Source organism: Microcaecilia unicolor, chromosome 4, assembly GCF_901765095.1.
Source record: "Microcaecilia unicolor chromosome 4, aMicUni1.1, whole genome shotgun sequence".
NCBI lineage: Eukaryota > Metazoa > Chordata > Amphibia > Gymnophiona > Siphonopidae > Microcaecilia > Microcaecilia unicolor.
This window is the reverse complement of record NC_044034.1, coordinates 224,642,926-224,661,823: the sequence shown is the minus strand read 5'-3', so window position 1 is coordinate 224,661,823 and position 18,898 is coordinate 224,642,926.

The following is an 18,898-nucleotide window of genomic DNA, read 5'->3' as shown; positions in this document are numbered from 1 at the left end:
GGCAGATAAAGACCTGAATGATCTATCCAGTCTGCTCAACAAGATAAACTCATTTTACATGGTATGTGATACTTTACATGTATACCCAAGTTTGATTTGTCCTTGCCATTCTCAGGGCACAGACCGTAGAAGTCTGCACAGCACTGTTCTTGTACTAAACGTTCTGAGGCTAACATCGAAGCCCCTTAAAATTTACACTCCAGCCCATCCATATCTATTCAGTTACAATTAGGGCATAGACCGTAGAAGTCTGCCCAGCACTGGTTTTGCTTCCCAATTACCAGCATTGCCACCCAATCTCCGCTAAGATTCTTGATCCTTTCTTGTGATATGAACATTTGTTCTGTAAGATCTGATTAATCTGATTGTAAGGATGAACTTATAGAAAGCTGATTTTGCATAATCTCCTCGAGTTCTTTGATTTCTTTTACTGAAAGCGGTGCTGTGCCTGTGAATCTTTTTCCAGTACCGATTGGTCTCCTTTTATTTATTTATTTATTTATTTGGTTCACTTGTATCCCACATTTCCCCAGCTTGTGCGGGCTCAATGTGGCTAACAAAGTTACAAGAAAATTACATAATATGCCATTTATGCCATTTGAGCCCAGAGACTACTGCAAATGTGACATCTGACTTAGCTCCTATACTGGAAGACACTGTAAAATGTTGAGTTCCTCCAAATGAAACCTTAATTTCCACTGAAGTCAATGCTTTTGATGAATAATAGCCTCAGCTTAGGAGAGATCTTGGTGCATGTGACTGGTTCAGCCAGGCTCCAATTCATCTCAGACCTATACGACTTCCAGAGTCCTTCTTTTGGGATGAATGGAAGCATGGGATGATTCCGGTGACCAGCATTGAATATCCGGTTTATTTTTGGCTGGTTTCAACATAACCAGCTAGGTAGATGTGGAGGCATATTTTCAAAGTACTTAGACTTAAAAAGCTATGTGGAGGGGCATTTTCAATATAATATCTAAGTCCGACTTTGGATGTTTTGCACAAAATGTCCAAAATATGAACAGGAAAGAAGGTAATTTTTGAGAAAGAAAAACATCTTATCTTTTTTTTTTCAAAAATACTGTTTCAAACAAGGTTTTGTGCATTGGACGTTTTATTTTTTGGTTCATTACAAAAAAAAAGAAGAAGTGCAAAATGTAGAAAATCAAGCCATTGGGATGTAGGAGGAGCCAGCATTTTTAGCAGACTTGTCCCCCAGACATCCCAGGACAGCAATGGGGCACCCTAGGAGGCACTTCTGTGCACGTCATAAAAATGCTCCCAGGTACAAATCTCACCTTTGCTCCCTTATCTTATCCCAAGCCCTCCAAAACCACTCAAAATCTACTGCCCCCTCTACTATACACCAGTACAATAGCTCTTATGGGACACCTATATGTGGGTACAGTAGGGTTTTGGTCACAGTTGCCACCAAAAGTGTGTCAGGTAGAGGTAGATAAGGACCCGAGTCCCCCACTCCATACTGCACTGCACCGACCACTGCACTATACTCCAGGGACCTGCAAGCTGCTCTAATAGACCTGGCTATAACATCAGTGGCTGTCATGGAGGCTGGTAAGTCATATTTTTATTCATATTTTTGAGGGGTGGGAGGGGGTCAGTTACCACTGGGGGGCATTGGGGGGGTCATCCCTGATTCCTTCCAGTGGTCATCTGGTCATTTAGGACACCTTTTCGTTATAAAAACAGGTCTAGCTCAAAATGTCTTAGTTTTAATTTTGTTTTGTTCCATTATGGCTGAAAAACGTCTAAGGAATGCCCAAATCCAGCCCTTAACACCTCCCCAACATGCCCCCTTGAGATTTGGGCACACTATGGACGAACAGTTTAGAAAAACATCTGAAAAATAGGTTTTGAAAATACTGATTTGGACTTTTTTTTGTGAGAAAAATGTCCAAATGCTGCTTTATGCCACTTTTTAGACGTTTTTCTCTTTTGAAAATGAGCCCCGTAGTAACCTATGGAATTTTGTAAGTCTAAGTGCTTTGAAAATATGCCTCATCATGATTTAGCTGGTTATCTTGAAACCGGCCAAAGATATTTCACATTTTCAAGTGGCCATATTTAGCTGCTAAACTTGCGCTGAAAATTGGCAGATAGCTGGTTATATCGACTGATATAACTGGGCATCCTCTAGCCGGCAATATATAGCAGGGGATAGCTGGCTATCCTCCTGCTGAATATTGCCAGATAGTCCATTATGGGGCATTTAACCAGCCAGGTGGAAATCCTGGCCAGCTAAATGCTTTTGAATATCGGAGGTAAATCTTTCTAAAGATGTTTAATAGTCCCAATCTTCATAACTTGATGCTTGTAGCAGACATATTTAATCAACTACCCAGTCAAGTACATCATGTTCTACACCCAGTAAGTGTATACTAAGGTGTAATTCTATAAAAGGCACCAAAATGCAGTGTGCCGAGTGCAAATTCTATGATGGCATAAGCTGGCATTTACATATCAACATTCAGGAGCACTCATTTACACAATGTCTATGGCAGGCAAAAATGTGCATAGCTAAATGTGGCACTTCAGCATGTAAATGACAGTATTCTATAACATAAGTGTGTACTTGTTAGACATAACTATGCCCATGTGACATTCACGCTCATAAGTGCTAGATTCTATAATCTTAGTGCACAAATCAGGCTTACATTTAGGCACTAAGGTTATAGAATTAGGGGGTTAATGTCAGCTTGGAAGTAACTGGCTTTTTGTTGGTCATGATGAGGAAAGGTTGTTCTCTTATTATCATTTGTCTACAATGAGAACAACAGAAACAAAGTCAAAATCCCAAATGTCAAAATAAAACCTAAATGTCAGTTAAAGCCATAACTGAAGTTATATTAAAAATCGAAGGCACCTAGTAGTTAATGCAGCAACTTACACACCAGGAAAGCCAAAAGTCAAATCCCACTGATGCACTTTGGGATCTTTGTTATTTGTTGCCTCAGGTACATGCTTAATGCTCTATTTACTAAGCTGTGATAGGATAAGGTTCTAGCCAGTGGTAGAAATCAGCTGGTGGTAAACACCGAGACATTCATATGAATATAATGGGCATCTATTTACCACCTGCTGATTTCTACTGTGAGCTAAAAACACTACCCTAAGACCCCACTAAGTATATCTTCTATAGATACACAAAATGGGAGACAGTCTTTAGTACATAGCCTATTAGATTGTAAGCCCTCTGGGAACAGGGAAATACCTACTGTGCTTGAATTAACTTGTCTTGAGCTGCTAATGAAAATGCATGAGATATAATATATAAAATCTCAGGGCTTAGCAATCAACAACAAACAAGTAAAACAACTTACTAAAACTTTGCAAATGTATTAAGGCAACTATTAGGTAGAGTTAAAGAAAAAAAAAGGCAAATAAGAAAGAATAATCACACTATAGCAATTTTCTTTCACAGGTGAAAGAAGTGTCTGATGTAATCATGGATTAAAACAAAAAGGCCATGTGGTCACCTGCACAGTGGCAGCTACATAGGAAATCCCATGTTTGCTCAGCTATAGGATTTATCACAGCTTTTCTAGGAATGCTGTCTGTCAGTGCTATCAGATGACCCCTTCTGTGTGCATTGTAGCATTTTCCAGCTTGTCCTTTAGATAAGTACATGCAGAGAGAGCAGGTGCTTACCATGTAATTATTAGACAAATACAAGGCTGCAGCTGCAGACTCCAGCAAATAGTATAAGGCTTTTGAAAGGTTTCCCACTGCTTTCCAGTGCTTTGCAAGGGCAGATGTTACAGAATCCATGATGTAAGCACATTTGCATTCACTGGCCTCTTGGCATGCGTTCTCCTTGCACTTCAGCAGAACCCAATCTAACTTCTCCAGAAATGTAGTCTCACAGCTGCTTAGAGAGAATTTAAATTGGGGTTTAATGACCCTGCATTACCTGGGATCTATCAATATTCTACCCCTATTCTTAGATTTAGGTGGACACTGATTGTACCCTACCCCTGTTACTGTTGGGATCACTGAAGTCCCGATGCAGTAAATTGTGCTACCCTGTACTACAATAGTTTACTCTTCATTTTCCTATGCTATTCTTTTTCTCAATGCAGTAAGAAATATTAGCATGGAAAAAAATCAGCGTAAAACCACTGCACTAATTCCTCACCAATCTACTACATTTCCTTGAAGGGGTGAATAAGCAAGTGGATAAAGGTGAGCCGGTCGATATTGTGTTTATGGATTTTCAAAAGGCATTTGACAAAGTACCTCATGAAAGACTCCAGAAGAAATTGTAAAGTCATGGGATAGGAGGTAGTGTTCTATTGTGGATTTAAAACTGGTTAAAAGGTAGAAAACAGAGAGTAGTGTTAAACGGTCAGTATTCTCAATGGGTAAGCGTAGATAGTGGGGTTCCGCAGGGGTCTGTGCTGGGACCACTGCTTTTTAACATATTTATAAATGATTTAGAGATGGGAATAACTAGTGTGGTAATTAAATTTGCTGACAACACAAAGTTATTCAAAGTTCTTAAATCACAAGAGGACCTTACGAAACCTGGAGACTGGGCATCCAAATGGCAGATGATGTTTAATGTGAGCAACTTCAAAGTGATGCATGTAGGAAAGAGGAACCCAATATGTAATGCAAGGTTCCACATTTGGGGTCGCCGACCAGGAAAGAGATGTAGATGTCATTGTTGATGATACATTGAAACCATCTGCTCAGTGGGAATCGGCTATTAAAGCAAACAGAACGTTAGGTATTATTAGAAAAAGAATGGAAAACAAAAATGAGGACGTTATAATGCCTTTGTATCACTCTATGGTGCGACCGCATCTCAAATATTGTGTGCAATTCTGTTCACCGCATCCCATAAAAGATATAATGGAATTAGAAAAGCTACAGCGAAGGACGACAAAAATGATAAAGGGGATGGGACAACTTCTCTATGAGGAAAGCCTAAAGCGGCTAGGGCTCTTCAGCTTGAAGAAAAGACAGTTGAGGGGAGATATGATAGAGGTCTATAAAATAAAGAGTGGTGTGGAATGGTTAGACGTGACTCACCTGTTTACTCTTTCTAAAAATATTAGAACTAGGGGGCATTCAATGAAACTAAAAGAAAAGTCCATAAGCCATTATAAGATGGACTTGGGGAAAATCCATTGCTTATTTCTAGGATAAGCAGCATAAAATGTATTGTACTGTTTTGGGATCTTGCCAGGAACTTGTAACCTGGATCAGCCACTGTTGGAAACAGGATGCTGGGTTTTTACTGGATCTTCGATCTGTCCCAGTATGGCAATGCTTATGTTCTTACGTCCAGGCCACAGCTAAAGTGGAGTTGGGAATTACCCAGTTAATGACTGCCCTATCTTTATTTGGGTAGTTATCAGGGTAGCGATCTGAATATTGTCATATCTAGGTAAGTCTAGTGGCCGCTTTATACCTGAATATTCCACACTGGTATCCAGATACAGCTTGAAGCTGAATATAAACAACATGTGGAGGCTGGTATTTAAAAAAACGCTGACCACCATGGGTTAAATATTGACCTGAATGTTGTCTTCTATTTGTTTTTAAATTCACTATTGTGTAACTTCAAGGCATGTCCTCTACTCTTTGTACTTTTTGAAACAGCAATCAATTCGCATTTACCTATTCCACTATACCCAGGATTTTATAGACTTCTATCATATCTCCCTTCAGCTCTCTCTTTCACCAAACTGGAATCCTAACCTCTTTAGCCTTTCCTCATATGAGAGTTGTTCCATCCCTTTTATCATTCTGTTTGCTCTTTTCTGTACCTTTTCTAATTCTGCTATCTCTTTTTAGAGATGCGAGCCCAGAATTGCACAGTACTGATGGTGCAGTAACACCACCACACAATGCAGAGATGTTATCATTCTTTATTTCTTTCCTAGTAGTTCCTAACTTTTTGTTTGCTTTTTTGGCTGCCACTGCATACCGAGCAGAAGATTTCTAACCTACTGTCCATGATGCGCCTAGATCTCTTTCCTAAGTGACGACTCCTAATGTTGAACCTAAATTGTGTAGCTACAATTAGGAATATTCTTTCCCATGTGCATCACTTTGCATTTGTCCACATTAAATTTCATCTGCCATTTGGATACCCGGTCTTTCAGGCCTGCAATTTCTCACAATCTGCATGTGATTTAACAACTTTGAATAATTTTGTGTCACCTGCAAATCTGATCACTTCACTCGTTTCCATTTCCAGATCATCTAAAAATATGTTAAAAAGCACTACTAGTCAATGGCATACCTACCTTACATGCCACCCGGGGTGAGGCAGAGCACAACCACCACACCCCTAGGTGGAGCACACCCCTTCCTCCAAGCGAGGGGGTGCACGGAGCTGGCACACGACTGTTGGCTCTGCCAGTCCCTTGCCCCAGAACAGGCAGTTGACATCAGAGGGGGCAGGAGACTGGCAGTGCTGACAGCCACATGCCAGCTCCGCACACCCCGCTGCTGCCGCTACCCAGGGCGAACCGACCTGCCCTAGGTACGCTAGAGGTCCTAGTACAAATCCTCAGGTACTCCACTGTTCACTTTCTTCCATTGGCCATTTAACCCTATTCCTTGTTTTCTTCTTATTTTTTTTCCGTGTTTATTTATAAAATTTCAAAAATATAATATCAACAAAGTGCAAAGACATAAAGAACTTATTCTTTTCTATCTTTTACCCAGTTCCCAATCCACAAAAGGATAATGCCTCCTATCCCAGGACTTTTTAATTCCCCTAGGAATAACATAGTAACATAGTAGATGATGGCAGAAAAAGACCTGCACGGTCCATCTAGTCTGCCCACGATAAACTCATATGTGTATACCTTACCTTGATTGAATGTCTCATGACAAACTCTTTCTGAAAATCCAGATATTCACCTTTATCCATATGTTTAACACTTTCAAAAAATGTAGCAGATTAGTGCAGCAAGACTTTCCTTGGCTAAATCCATGTTGACTGTGCACTATTAAACCACGCTTATCTATATATTCAGTAATTTGTTCTTCAGAGTAGTTTCTGCTGCCATTTTGCCTGGCACTGACTTCAGGATCATTGGTCTGTAGTTTCCCAGATCACTCCTGGAACCTTTTTTAAAAATTGGTATTACATTGGTCACCCTCTAGTCTTCAGGCACCATAGATATTTTTTAAGGCAGTTTAGAGATTGCTAGTACTTGAACTGCAATATCATTTTTGAGTTTGTTTAGTAGTCTGGTTGTATATACCATCTGGTCCAGGTGGTTTGCTACTTTTCAGTTTGTTGGGGTAAAAGGTTTTAGCACATGCATTAAAATAATGTGTGTTGAAGCTAATACAATGCTTACTAGCACATGCATTAAAATAATGTGCGTTGAAGCTTGGTGCAACATTCTAATACAGTGTTTACTGCATTGAGACCTGAGTGTACTCTGCCCAAGTTCCCATGCTTATGCACTAATAGCAATATGTCTCACTTCTCAGTACCTAAGCACTGACTATATATTGCTCCCATTCCTGTTACCTTGGCATTACATCTGGTACCATCTTGTTTTGACTGAACGTGCTGGTTGTGGACTGTTCTGAAAAAGAAAATTATTTCTGCTTTAATGAAACTGATAACTCCTGTGACACAAAACAAATCTACTGCACTGCCAAATACTCAGGTTGAATTCTGAGAGTCTGTTCATTCTCAGTCTCGCAAGAACAGAAACTCAAAGAATCAGTGTTTGTATGCTGCAGCTGTTGGAACTGCTTCTTCCATAGACATGTATTGGGACATTTTTGGAGGGGGGCTTTATTTCTCTTCCACCTACCACTACATGCAGAAACATCACTAAAATAGCACAGGAACTTCCCACAACTCACCTCCTCCCTTCTTGTGATAACCACACCCCACTCATTGGGTTGATCCTACACAGAGCTGATGCAAGAGTACTGGGCGCCCGTGAACCTTTAGTCTTACCCCCCCCCCAACCCCCCTCTATTAACTTTAACATTCAGGCCTCTACTATTCTAAAGTTCATTGGTTACCAGTGGCAGCCCGGGTTATTTTTAAATTGTCTTGTGTGATGTATAAAGTATCGTATGGATTAACTCCTTCATATTTGTTAAATTGTTCATTCTGTCCAATTCTGAGCATAAATTTCGCTTGAGAGATGTGTTCTCTTTCCCATCTTTAAAGGGTAAAGTTAGGAAGAAAATGATAAGAGTCTTTATTAGTCTATTAAGCTGCTTAATTGGGAAAATATATTTCTCTTTTAATAATGCAAGCTTCAAGTTATATTCATTTTAGACGTCTGTTGAAGACATATTTGTTTTAGAATTTTAATAAGAAATGATTGTTATTGGTATATTAGTGTAGCAAGACTTTCCTTGGCTAAATCCATGTTGACTGTGCACTATTAAACCACACTTATCTATACATTCAGTAATTTTGTTCTTCAGAGTAGTTTCTGCTGCCATTTTGCCTGGCACTGACTTCAGGATCATTGGTCTGTAGTTTCCCATATCACTCCTGAAACCTTTTTAACAAATTGGTATTACATTGGTCACCCTCCAGTCTTTAGGCACCATAGATATTTTTTAAAGACAGTTTAGAGATTGCTAGTACTTGAACTGCAATATCATTTTTGAGTTTGTTTAGTAGTCTGGTTGTATATACCATCTGGTCAGGTGATTGCTACTTTTCAGTTTGTTGGGGTAAAAGGTTTTAGCACATGCATTAAAATAATGTGTGTTGAAGCTAATACAATGCTTACTAGCACATCATAATGGCTCTTTCCATCATCTGTCCTTTCCTAATAAAGTGCAAAATCAATGCATAGTGATGTAATAAATTATTCCCCTATAACTAAATGTCACACCAATGTCCATAAAAATAATATGCACAAATGATCCAATCAAAATTGAAACCATAAATATTTCTTTACCAAACAATGTTCATATATATTTTTATTTTCGCCAACCATCATATAAATAAATGACTTATCTTAGTTGTTTGATCTGCTAACTGCATTAGCCTTCCTCTAACTTCCAGGCACTAATGTAAAAATGAGCAGAATCTGGAAAAAAAAGCCAGAAATCTGTCAATCCTAACCTCCCAAACCCTGATCATACTAGAACTTCGGACCCTAGCATGTACCTAATTTGCCAGTGCTTTGATTTGGTGCTGCCTACAGCAACAGACATAGCAACTAATAAGACAGCTATAAAAATTCAGTCAGAAGGTTTCACAGTAGAAATAACAAAGAAAATTAAATATATATCTGAAATCTTCTTAATAAATAAAAAAAACTAACATCACAAACTGGCTCCAGCAGGAACACAATCCTATCTTAAATCCCACCAAATCTAAGTACATCCTTTTTCTCTGAGGACAAGCAGGCTGCTTGTTCTCATGATTGGGGTCATCGTCTGCGATGGCCCAGGAGACCGGCAAATCTCTAAGCAAACAAAAACGTTCTAGAACGCACCGGCGCGTGGGCAGAGTGAATGGCTTCCCGCCCGCGGCGCGAGCATGCCCTCCTCAGTTCTTTTTCATCCACGTCTGGAGTGACACGGTATTCCGCTGTGTTCATTTTTGGCCCAGGAGACTTCTTCTAGCGTTACCACTTCCCTTTTTCTTCATCTTCATTTTTCTGTTTTCACAGAATTAAAAAAACAAAACAATTTAATTTCCCCTTTATTTCTTTAGTTTTTTCCACTAAAGTTTGTTTCCTTCTTTTTTTGTCGTGGCCAGCTTTTAGGCTGCTTGGCCAGGTTTTATTTCCCTTTTTTGTGCCTTTTTAATTGGCACAATTGTGTCCTTTAATTTCGCAGCTGCCGTTTTCCCATCCTTATCATCGAGGACACCCAGCGGCTTCAAGTGCTGTACTCGGTGCAACCGGACCATCTCGGGTACCGACCCCCACGTGTGGTGTCTCCAGTGCCTGGGCCCGATCATTTACCAGCTGCTTGTAAGCTGTGTTCTTTAATGAAAAAACGGGCCCAAGTGTCTCGGGAGCCTCAACGTGAAAAACCTTTTGCAGATCGGTCCGGTCCTTCGACGTTGGCATCGGTACCGAGGTCGGCGGCGTCGACATCGAGGGAAGCATCGACTTCGAGAGCGCAGGTAATGGCTGCTGAATGACCATATCACGCTGGGAGCAGCGAGGCATCAAGTGGGTCTCCACCTGTCTCGAGGCCTACTGCTATGCAGGCCCCCCCGGGATCGATGTTCGTCGGACCTGGCCCTGAGGAGGCATGAGGATTCCACGTCCTCCTCTTCGGTACCGAGGAGTATCGATGACGGGTGTCGAGCGAAGGCTAAGAAGCACCATCATCGATCTCCTTCCATGCACGGTACCGAGAGCTCCGTGGAGCTGAGGGATTCGGCACCTGAGAAGCGTCGGCGCCGAGAGGACCACTCACCCTCTATACAGGAGGTGCCGATGCGTCGGTCTTCTGGCAGCCTGGTACCGGCTCTCGAGCCCCCTCAGATTCTGCCACTGACTCCTGCGCCGGCCCCTCAGCCTTTTCCGATGGAAGCTCTCGACACACACTCAGGGAAGTTCTTATGCGAAACTGGTTGTTCCCTCTCTCTAATCCAGTGGTCCCAGAAAAGCTGAGTCCCAGTACAGAGTCCATGAAGAGCCGGTAATGGTGAAGTCTCAACTACCTCACGATTCCATGGTGGTGGATTCTGCCAAGAGAACTAGGGACTATGCCTCGGCGCCCCCAGGCAGAGAGTCTAGGACCTTGGATTCTTTTGGGAGAAAGACGTATCAGGCCGCTATGCTCGCAGCCAAGGTTCAAACATACCAGCTCTAAACGAGCATCAACTTGCAGAACTCGGTGAGGCAACTGTCCAGTTTGGTCGAAGAACTTCCTCCGGAGCTCACCGAACCTTTTCACCAGGTGGTCTGGCAGCAGAAAGCGTGTTGAAAATTCCTGGCCAGGGGTACTTACGACAGTTTTGATGTGGCATCCCGAGTAGCTGCTCAAGGTATAGTGATGCGCAGACTCTCATGGCTGCGTGTCTCTGACCTGGATCATAAGACCCAGCAGCGAATGGCGGATGTTCCTTGCCGGGGGGGGGGGGGGGTAACCTTTTTGGTGAAAAGGTAGAGGATATGGTCGATCAGATCAAGAAGCATCATGATGCTATGGATTCTCTCTCCTGCCGGGTGTCTTCTGCTACCACCTCCTCATCTAGGAGGTTTTTTGGAGGGAAGAGGAGTGCTCCCTATTCCTATAATAGGCATAGGTACACTCCTGCTTCTCGGCAGCCTATCCAGGCTCAGTCCCAGCGTGCTCGTTCCCATCAACGGCGTGCACCTAAGGCCCCTACGGCTCCCCAGCAAAAGCAAGGGATGGGCATTTGACTGGCTCCAGTGCAGCATAGCCTCAGAAAAAGTGTCCGTGCTGGACGGCTTGCTGGTCGGAGGGAGGTTGATATTTTTTCACCAAAGGTGGCCTCTCATAACCTCCGACCAGTGGGTTCTTCAAATAGTCCGGTTAGGATACACCCTCAATTTGATATCCAAACTTCCAAATTGCCCACCTGGAGCTCATTCTTACAGCTCCCAGCAAATCCAGGTACTTGCAGAGGAACTCTCTGCCCTTCTAAAGGCCAATGCGGTCGAACCACCAGGGGAAGAAGGGCTGGGATTCTATTCCAGGTACTTTCTTGTGCAAAAGAAAACAGGGGGGATGCGTCCCATCCTAGACCTAAGGGCCCTGAGCAAATTCATAGTCCGAGAAAAGTTCAGGATGGTTTCCCTCGGCACCCTTTTTCCCATGATTCAGGAAAACGATTGGCTATGCTCTCCAGACTTAAAGAACACCTACACCCACATCTCGATACTCCTAGCTCACAGGAAGTATCTTCAATTTCAGTTGGGAACACTGCACTTTCAGTACTGTGTACTGCCCTTTGGTCTCGCGTCTGCACCCAGGGTTTTCACAAAGTGCCTGGCAGTTATCGCAGCGTCGCTACGCAGACTGGGAGTGCATGTGTTCTCTTATCTCGACGATTGGCTGGTGAAGAGCACCTCAGAGGCAGGTGCTCTACAGTCCATGCAGATGACTATTCGGGTGCTAGAACTTCTGGGCTTCGTAATCAATTATCCCAAGTCCCATCTTGTCCTGGTTCAAAAATTGGAGTTCATTGGAGCTCTGTTGGACACACGGACGTCTCGAGCTTATCTTCCCCAGGCAAGAGCAGACAATCTCCTGGCCCTAGTGTCCATGGCTCGAGCGTCTCAACAGATCACAGCTCGGCAGATGTTGAGGCTCTTAGGATACATGGCTTCCACAGTTCATGTAACTCCCATGGCATGCCTACATCAGCTCAATGGACTCTAGTTTCCCAGTGGTGCCTGGCCACAGGGGATCTAGAGGATGTCATCCATCTCTCTATCAACTTTTCCAGTTCCCTTCAGTGGTGCACCATTCGCTCCAATTTGGCCTTGGGGCGTCCATTCCAAATTCCTCAGCCACAAAAAGTGCTGACGACGGATGCATCCCTCCTGGGATGAGGAGCTCCTGTAGATGAACTTCACACTGAAGGAGCTTGGTCCTTTCAGGAAAAGGGTCTTCAGATCAACCTCCTGGAATTACGAGCAATCTGGAACGCTCTAAAGGCTGGCTTTCAGAGATTGGCTGTCCAACCACATCATTTTGGTCCAGAAAGACAATCAGGTTGCTATGTATTACACCAACAAGCAGATCTCACCCTCTGTCAAGAAGCCATTCGGATGTGGCTTTGGGCATGCCGTCACGGCATGTTTCTCCAAGCCATGTATCTGGCAGGTGTAAACAACAGTGTAGCCGACAGGTTGAGCAGGGTCATGCAACCTCACGAGTAGTCGCTCAACATGGGCATTGTCCACAAGATCTTCCGAGCGTGGGGCACCCCCTCAGTGGATCTTTTTGCCACTCAGATCAATCACAAAGTCCCTCAATTCTGTTCCAGACTTCAGGCCCACGACAGACTAGAGTCAGATGGTTTTCTCCTGCATTGGGGGACAGGCCTTCTGTATGCATATCCTCCCATACCTCTAGTAAGGAAGACTTTGCTGAAACTCAAGCAAGACCACGGAACAGGTGCATGCACTACCAGGGCTTGGAGCTCACTGACTCTACGAGCTGAAGTAACAGCCACCAAGAAAATGACCTTCCAGGTCAAGTACTTCAGATGGCAGGAATTCAGTGGCTCAAAAGGAGTTTTCATCAGCTAGGTGAGAACAACATTGAGATCCCATGACACTGGTGGAGGTTTGACAGGGGGTTTTGTCAAAAGCAAACCTCTCATGAAGCGAACAACTAAAGGCTGTCCAGAGATAGGCTTACCCTCTACACATTGATGATAAGCACTAATTGCACTAGGGTGAACTCTTACAGAGTTGGTCTTGAGACCAGACTCTGATAAGTGTAAAAGGTATTCAAGCAGGGTCCGTGTAGGACAAGAAAAAGGATCTAGGACCTTGCTGTCACACCAGATGGCAAACCTCCTCCATTTGAAAGAATAACACCTTTTGTGGAATCTTTTCTGGAAGCAAGCAAGACTCGGGAGACACCCTCTGAAAGACCCAAGGAAGCAACTTCTAAGCGCTCAACATCCAGGCCGTGAGAGCCAGAAACTGGGGATGTAGAAGCGACTCCTCGTTCTGGATGATGAGGGTCGGAAAACACTCCAATCTCCACGGTTCTTCGGAGGACAACTCCAGAAGAAGAGGAAACCAGATCTGACAAGGCCAGAAGGGAGCAACCAGGATCAGTGGGGCAGTTGAAAGTCTACCCTTCAGCGAGTCAGAAATAAAAATGGTCATCGGTGTGGTTTCCTGAAGAAGCAGATGCGAAACGGGACCGTTGGGACCGCACATCTTAAAGTCAGCTAGCTGGGGTGTAACCACGCTTCACATGAACTGCACAGCACCACAAAGATAAGTTTTTTTTATTTTTAAGGTTAAGTGCGTTTTGATTAGCACTGTCTATAATGACTGTGGGGCAGTGCATATGATGTGCCAGAATGACAATATGCAAGATAAGAAGATTTTATAATGCAAGATAAAAATAAAACATTTAAAATATTTTCAGGGTTTTTTTTTGATCTATGATTACTTTTTGCACTGTGTGCAGAAGAATCGCTAAAAAAAAGTGGTTTTTTCTTGTTTGCCACAGTTGTATGAGATCTTTTTTCCTCCTTGAAACATCACTCTTCACTGGTTGGGTTTTGAGTAGTATCTACAATTGATTTCAGTGAAGCTGATCTGTGTTGTGGTTTCATACTATTTATAGAATAGTACTTAGCACTTACACACATAAGTGTGCATTATACACATGTAAGGGCTAATATTCTCTACCTTATGCATGCGATCAGTACCTAACTATAGAATGAAGAGGACTGCTACCAGTGGCAAGCACTGTGTGTGTATATTCAGTGATGTCACCTACTTTATAGTAACAATACTCCCACTGAATATTGAATTGTGTGATTCTAGAACATTGTTTATTTGGCTGGGTCATAACATCTCACAGCATGTTTAGCCACAAATTGAATAACATATCCTGATACATCCAAGGACAATCTGAAGAGAATCTGAAAAATTCAAATCAATTTGAAGTGGATCTTTAAACCTACATTGGGAATGTCTTCTGCTTCTTCTTCTAGGAAGTTATGCCAAGTTGATCTGAGGAGCATTACAATTTTTTTTGAGAATTACATGGGTACTTTTATTGGTCTTTGAGTAATAGTATCGACAGAAGTCAGGAGGGTTTTTGATTTATATGTATATCTCTGCAAGTCAGTAGATTTTAGTGTTATTTGGGTAATTAGTAGGTTTAAGATTGCATGGATGTCTTTACTGGTCATTGAGCTAAACAGAGCTAAACAGTCAGTAGATTTTATATGTAAACCGTTTTGAATGTAAACACAGAAAAGCGGTAGATCAAATCCCAGATTTTAGGATTACAAGGTGTCTCTACTGGGCAAGGGGTTTTAAAGAGAAACTAATTCTAAAACCCCTTGCCCAGTAGAGACACCTTGTAATCCTAAAATCTGGGATTTGATCTACCGCTTTTCTGTGTTTACATTCAAAACGGTTTACATATAAAATCTACTGACTGTTTAGCTCTGTTTAGCTCAATGACCAGTAAAGACATCCATGCAATCCATGGCTTTTACAGTTATTTATCTATTTACAAATACGTCCAGTGCATTTTTTCTAGCGAAAAAGGTGCCGGTACTCAAATACCAGGCCACCCTTCAGGGGTGGGGTGATCACTGAGGGACCTGCCACACAATAGCCAGGCCCCATGTAACCAGTCACAGAGTCAATGACAAGGCAGAATTTGTGTGTAGAGCCTGAACTCTTTCATTAAAACATGGGGACCATGGGTCAATTTTAGCAGACAATAGAAAAGGTGCTGCTACTCCGTATCCCCAAGTACCCCCTCAAAAAAGCCCTGAATATGTCTTAATTGTTCCTTACAAGGTTTGGTTCTTTTGTGTGTTAGAAAATCTGCATCCTGCTCTTAGCCACATCCCTGAGATTAACACTATACAAGAAGCCATTGAATTGCTGCTGCATAGTATTATTTTATTTATTGCACTTGTATCCCCTTGTATCCCACATTTTCCCACCTGTTTGCAGGCTCAATGTGGCTTACAAAGACCTGTCATGGCATCACCATTTCAGGGTAAAGGTTACAATAGATGTTGCAGGGGTATCAAGAGTGACAAGGCTAACAAGTTGATCTAAACAGCAATTTTAGAAAGAGAAAAGACTGTCATAATAAAGAAGGAGTGGTGCCATGTTGTAAATGGTTATGGATTCTCATGGTAGGCTTTGGTGAAGAGAGAGGTTTTCAGCGATTTGCGAAAGTTGGTTATTTCTTGGATTGTTTTCAGGTGGGTTGGCAGTGCGTTCCATAGCTGCATGCTCTTGTAGGAAAAGCTGGACGCATGTGTTAGTTTGTATTTTAAACCTTTGCAGCTGGGGAAGTGTAGATTGAGAAAATTGCGGTTAGATCTATTGGCATTTCTGCAAGGGAGGTCAACGAGGTCAAGCATGTAAGACGGGGTGTCTCCGTTAATGATTTTATGAACAATCGTGCAGATTTTGAACGTTATCTGTTCTTTAAGTGGGAGCCAGTGTAATTTTTCTCGTAGGGGTTTTGCGCTATCAAATTTAGGCCTTCCAAATATAAGTCTGGCTGCGGTATTTTGGGCAGTTTGAAGTTTCTTGATAATCTGCTCTTTACAGGCAGCGTAGAGTGCATTACAGTAGTCCAGATGACTTAGTACCATTGACTGCACCAGGTGTCGAAAGATGTCCCTTGGGAAGAAAGGTTTTACTTGTTTAAGTTTCCACATGGAATGGAACATTTTCTTAGTTGTATTCTTAGTTATATTGGTATTACCTGAGAAAGTCCTTTATATTTCTTGCACAGCAATCTCCATCAGCGTAAGAAATATTTAACTTTTCTTTGCTATTGGAGATCTTCAAAATATACAATGGTTCTGGTGAGCCCTTGAGTTGGAAATGGCTTAATTGCTTACTCCAAATGGAAAACTAAATGAAAAATCTTAAGAAAACTCATCTCTCTCTCTCTTTTTCACCACCAGCCTCAATAATGTCTCCCTCTGTGCAGCTGACTCTCCTACTTCATTTTTATTCTATCTTAAATTGTTCTTCCCTCATCCCCAAGTGGCATCTCTAGACAGAAATATTTGGGTTGGCAACAGGAGCGCAAGCTAGTTATGGAGGATGCTAGACAAAGTGATATTTTTGCATATCATGCTCTCTACCATATCACACATCCCCCCCACCCCCGACACGCACACTTTTAAATTAGCAATTTAAAACACCAGGGTCTTCTATGCATAAAGAATTCTCTCTCTCCAGCTAGTTTCAGCTGCCAGGTAAAATTGCCATTATAATCATAATTGATAGCATCATTATTCTTGGGGGGGGGGGGGGGGGGATGAAGTCTGGATTCTCTATATGATTGCCAAAAAGAAATAAAGTAGGACAGGACAATGGCAAATCCACAAGCACCCAAAAGGGAGGTCTACAGGATTGGACGGAATCTCAATATAAGTCTTGCAACTTCAGTTCTGTATTATAAGCTCCATACTCCCCAACAATGGAGCTATCCCCCTTATAACATGCCATACAAAAAATATTGGAGATTTTTATTTTCACCTGAGGAACAGCATATGCTCTTTCCACTGCTAGACATTTTCTGGTCATTTTTTAAAACAATTTAATGGGACAGCCTTTAATATGGAGAGCCTTCTGCCTGGTTAGATAGTTTGTTCCTGCCTCACTGCTGAATATCAGCACTAACTACTCCTGCACTGTCCGGTAAGTGCTGGAACAGTCTGAGCGTGGGTCTTGGGTGGAGTTGGTACTTAACCAGTTAGTGGGATATTCAAAAACAAAAAGGCTGTCCCAACTTTAGCCATGGAGCTAACCAGGCACCAGTCTGAACTGGCCAGTTAACTTCCAGGTAGCAGGGATGCCGCCATCCCTCCCCCACAATTTTGATTCCCCTCCCTTTCACTCCCAATTTTATGAAGCCTGACCAAGGCCCACCGTTCACCCTCCACTCCTTTATACCACCATAGGCCTTTCCTGGGATACCTTGTAGCTTCTGAGTAGTCTAGTGGGATCCTACGAGCATGAGTAATACCCACCCGCTCCTGCCCATTGCGACTCCATTCACAAAATGACCACTATGACTTCCAGTATTTGCTAGAGATTGTGGTATCCATTTTGTGAAAGGAGCTGCGATGGGCAAGAGTGAATGGGCATGACTCCTGCCTGTAGAACCCCACTAGACTCTCCAGGAAACTACAAGGTAGGCCAGGTAGGTTCAGTTGGGCCTCATGATGTTGGAAGTGAGAGGGAGGGGGTATCAAGGTTATGGGGAAGGGATTTGGAGTTATGCCCTGCCCAGTGCATCTCAGGATGCACCACATGGGGTGGGGCAATGCCATTTTCAAGGTGGTGGTCTGGAGAAGCATGAGCGAGTGGGCACCACTACTACTTTCTATAAGGTACAAGGGTCTGGGGGGGTTGGGTATCACTATACCACCAGGCCAAGATGATTGGGAGGACATGGCCTGGTCTGTCCTAGCCTGACTGTTGGGAGGGGGGTCAACGGGCAGGCCGGGTTGAACATGGTCAGGAAGTGGGGGAGGCCACTGGACCAGTAGGCTATTTTGTAACAGGGGGAGAGAGGGATGGGCAGGCTGGGAGGGCCACCGGACTAATGGGGCATTTTTAAGGTTTGGGTGGGCAAGGGCCAATGCTGTGGGGCATTAGACCACCAGGCTTTTTTGGGTGGTAGAGATGGAGGGAGAGAAGGGATGCTGCAACCAACCCTTCTAACACTTCTCTAGACTTGGCAGAAGTTTCCCATGCTAAATGTGCTTGGGAAATTTTTTTTTTTTCATTTTTTGAACATTAGTTCAGGGTAACTAATATCACATTTAAATCCATTTTAATATGGTCTGTGCTAATGGTTTCAGTGCTCTCACTGAAACCATTAGAGCATTCAGCGCACAATAACATGCATACTAACCCGCTTTTAGCACTGGTGTTAGTTTAGAGCATCGGCCCGTTAGGAAAGCACTGTGCCATTAAATTTGCATGAAGGGAGCCCACATGATGCATTGAGAGAGTGAGACATGTCCTCGAGCTCTCCTTGCGCCCCTAAAATCTATAAAAACCTAACCTCTTACGCTTAAAATCACAAAACTTGCCCCTTAGTGGACGCTTACTGGATGGACAAATATTTGGCAACTTTGCCAAGAGAGGAATGGTAGGCAAAGGATCAAAAAAAGAGAACAGCAGCCAAGAGAAATGGACAACAAGAGGGATGGGAAGTCACTGCAGGGAGGACAGAC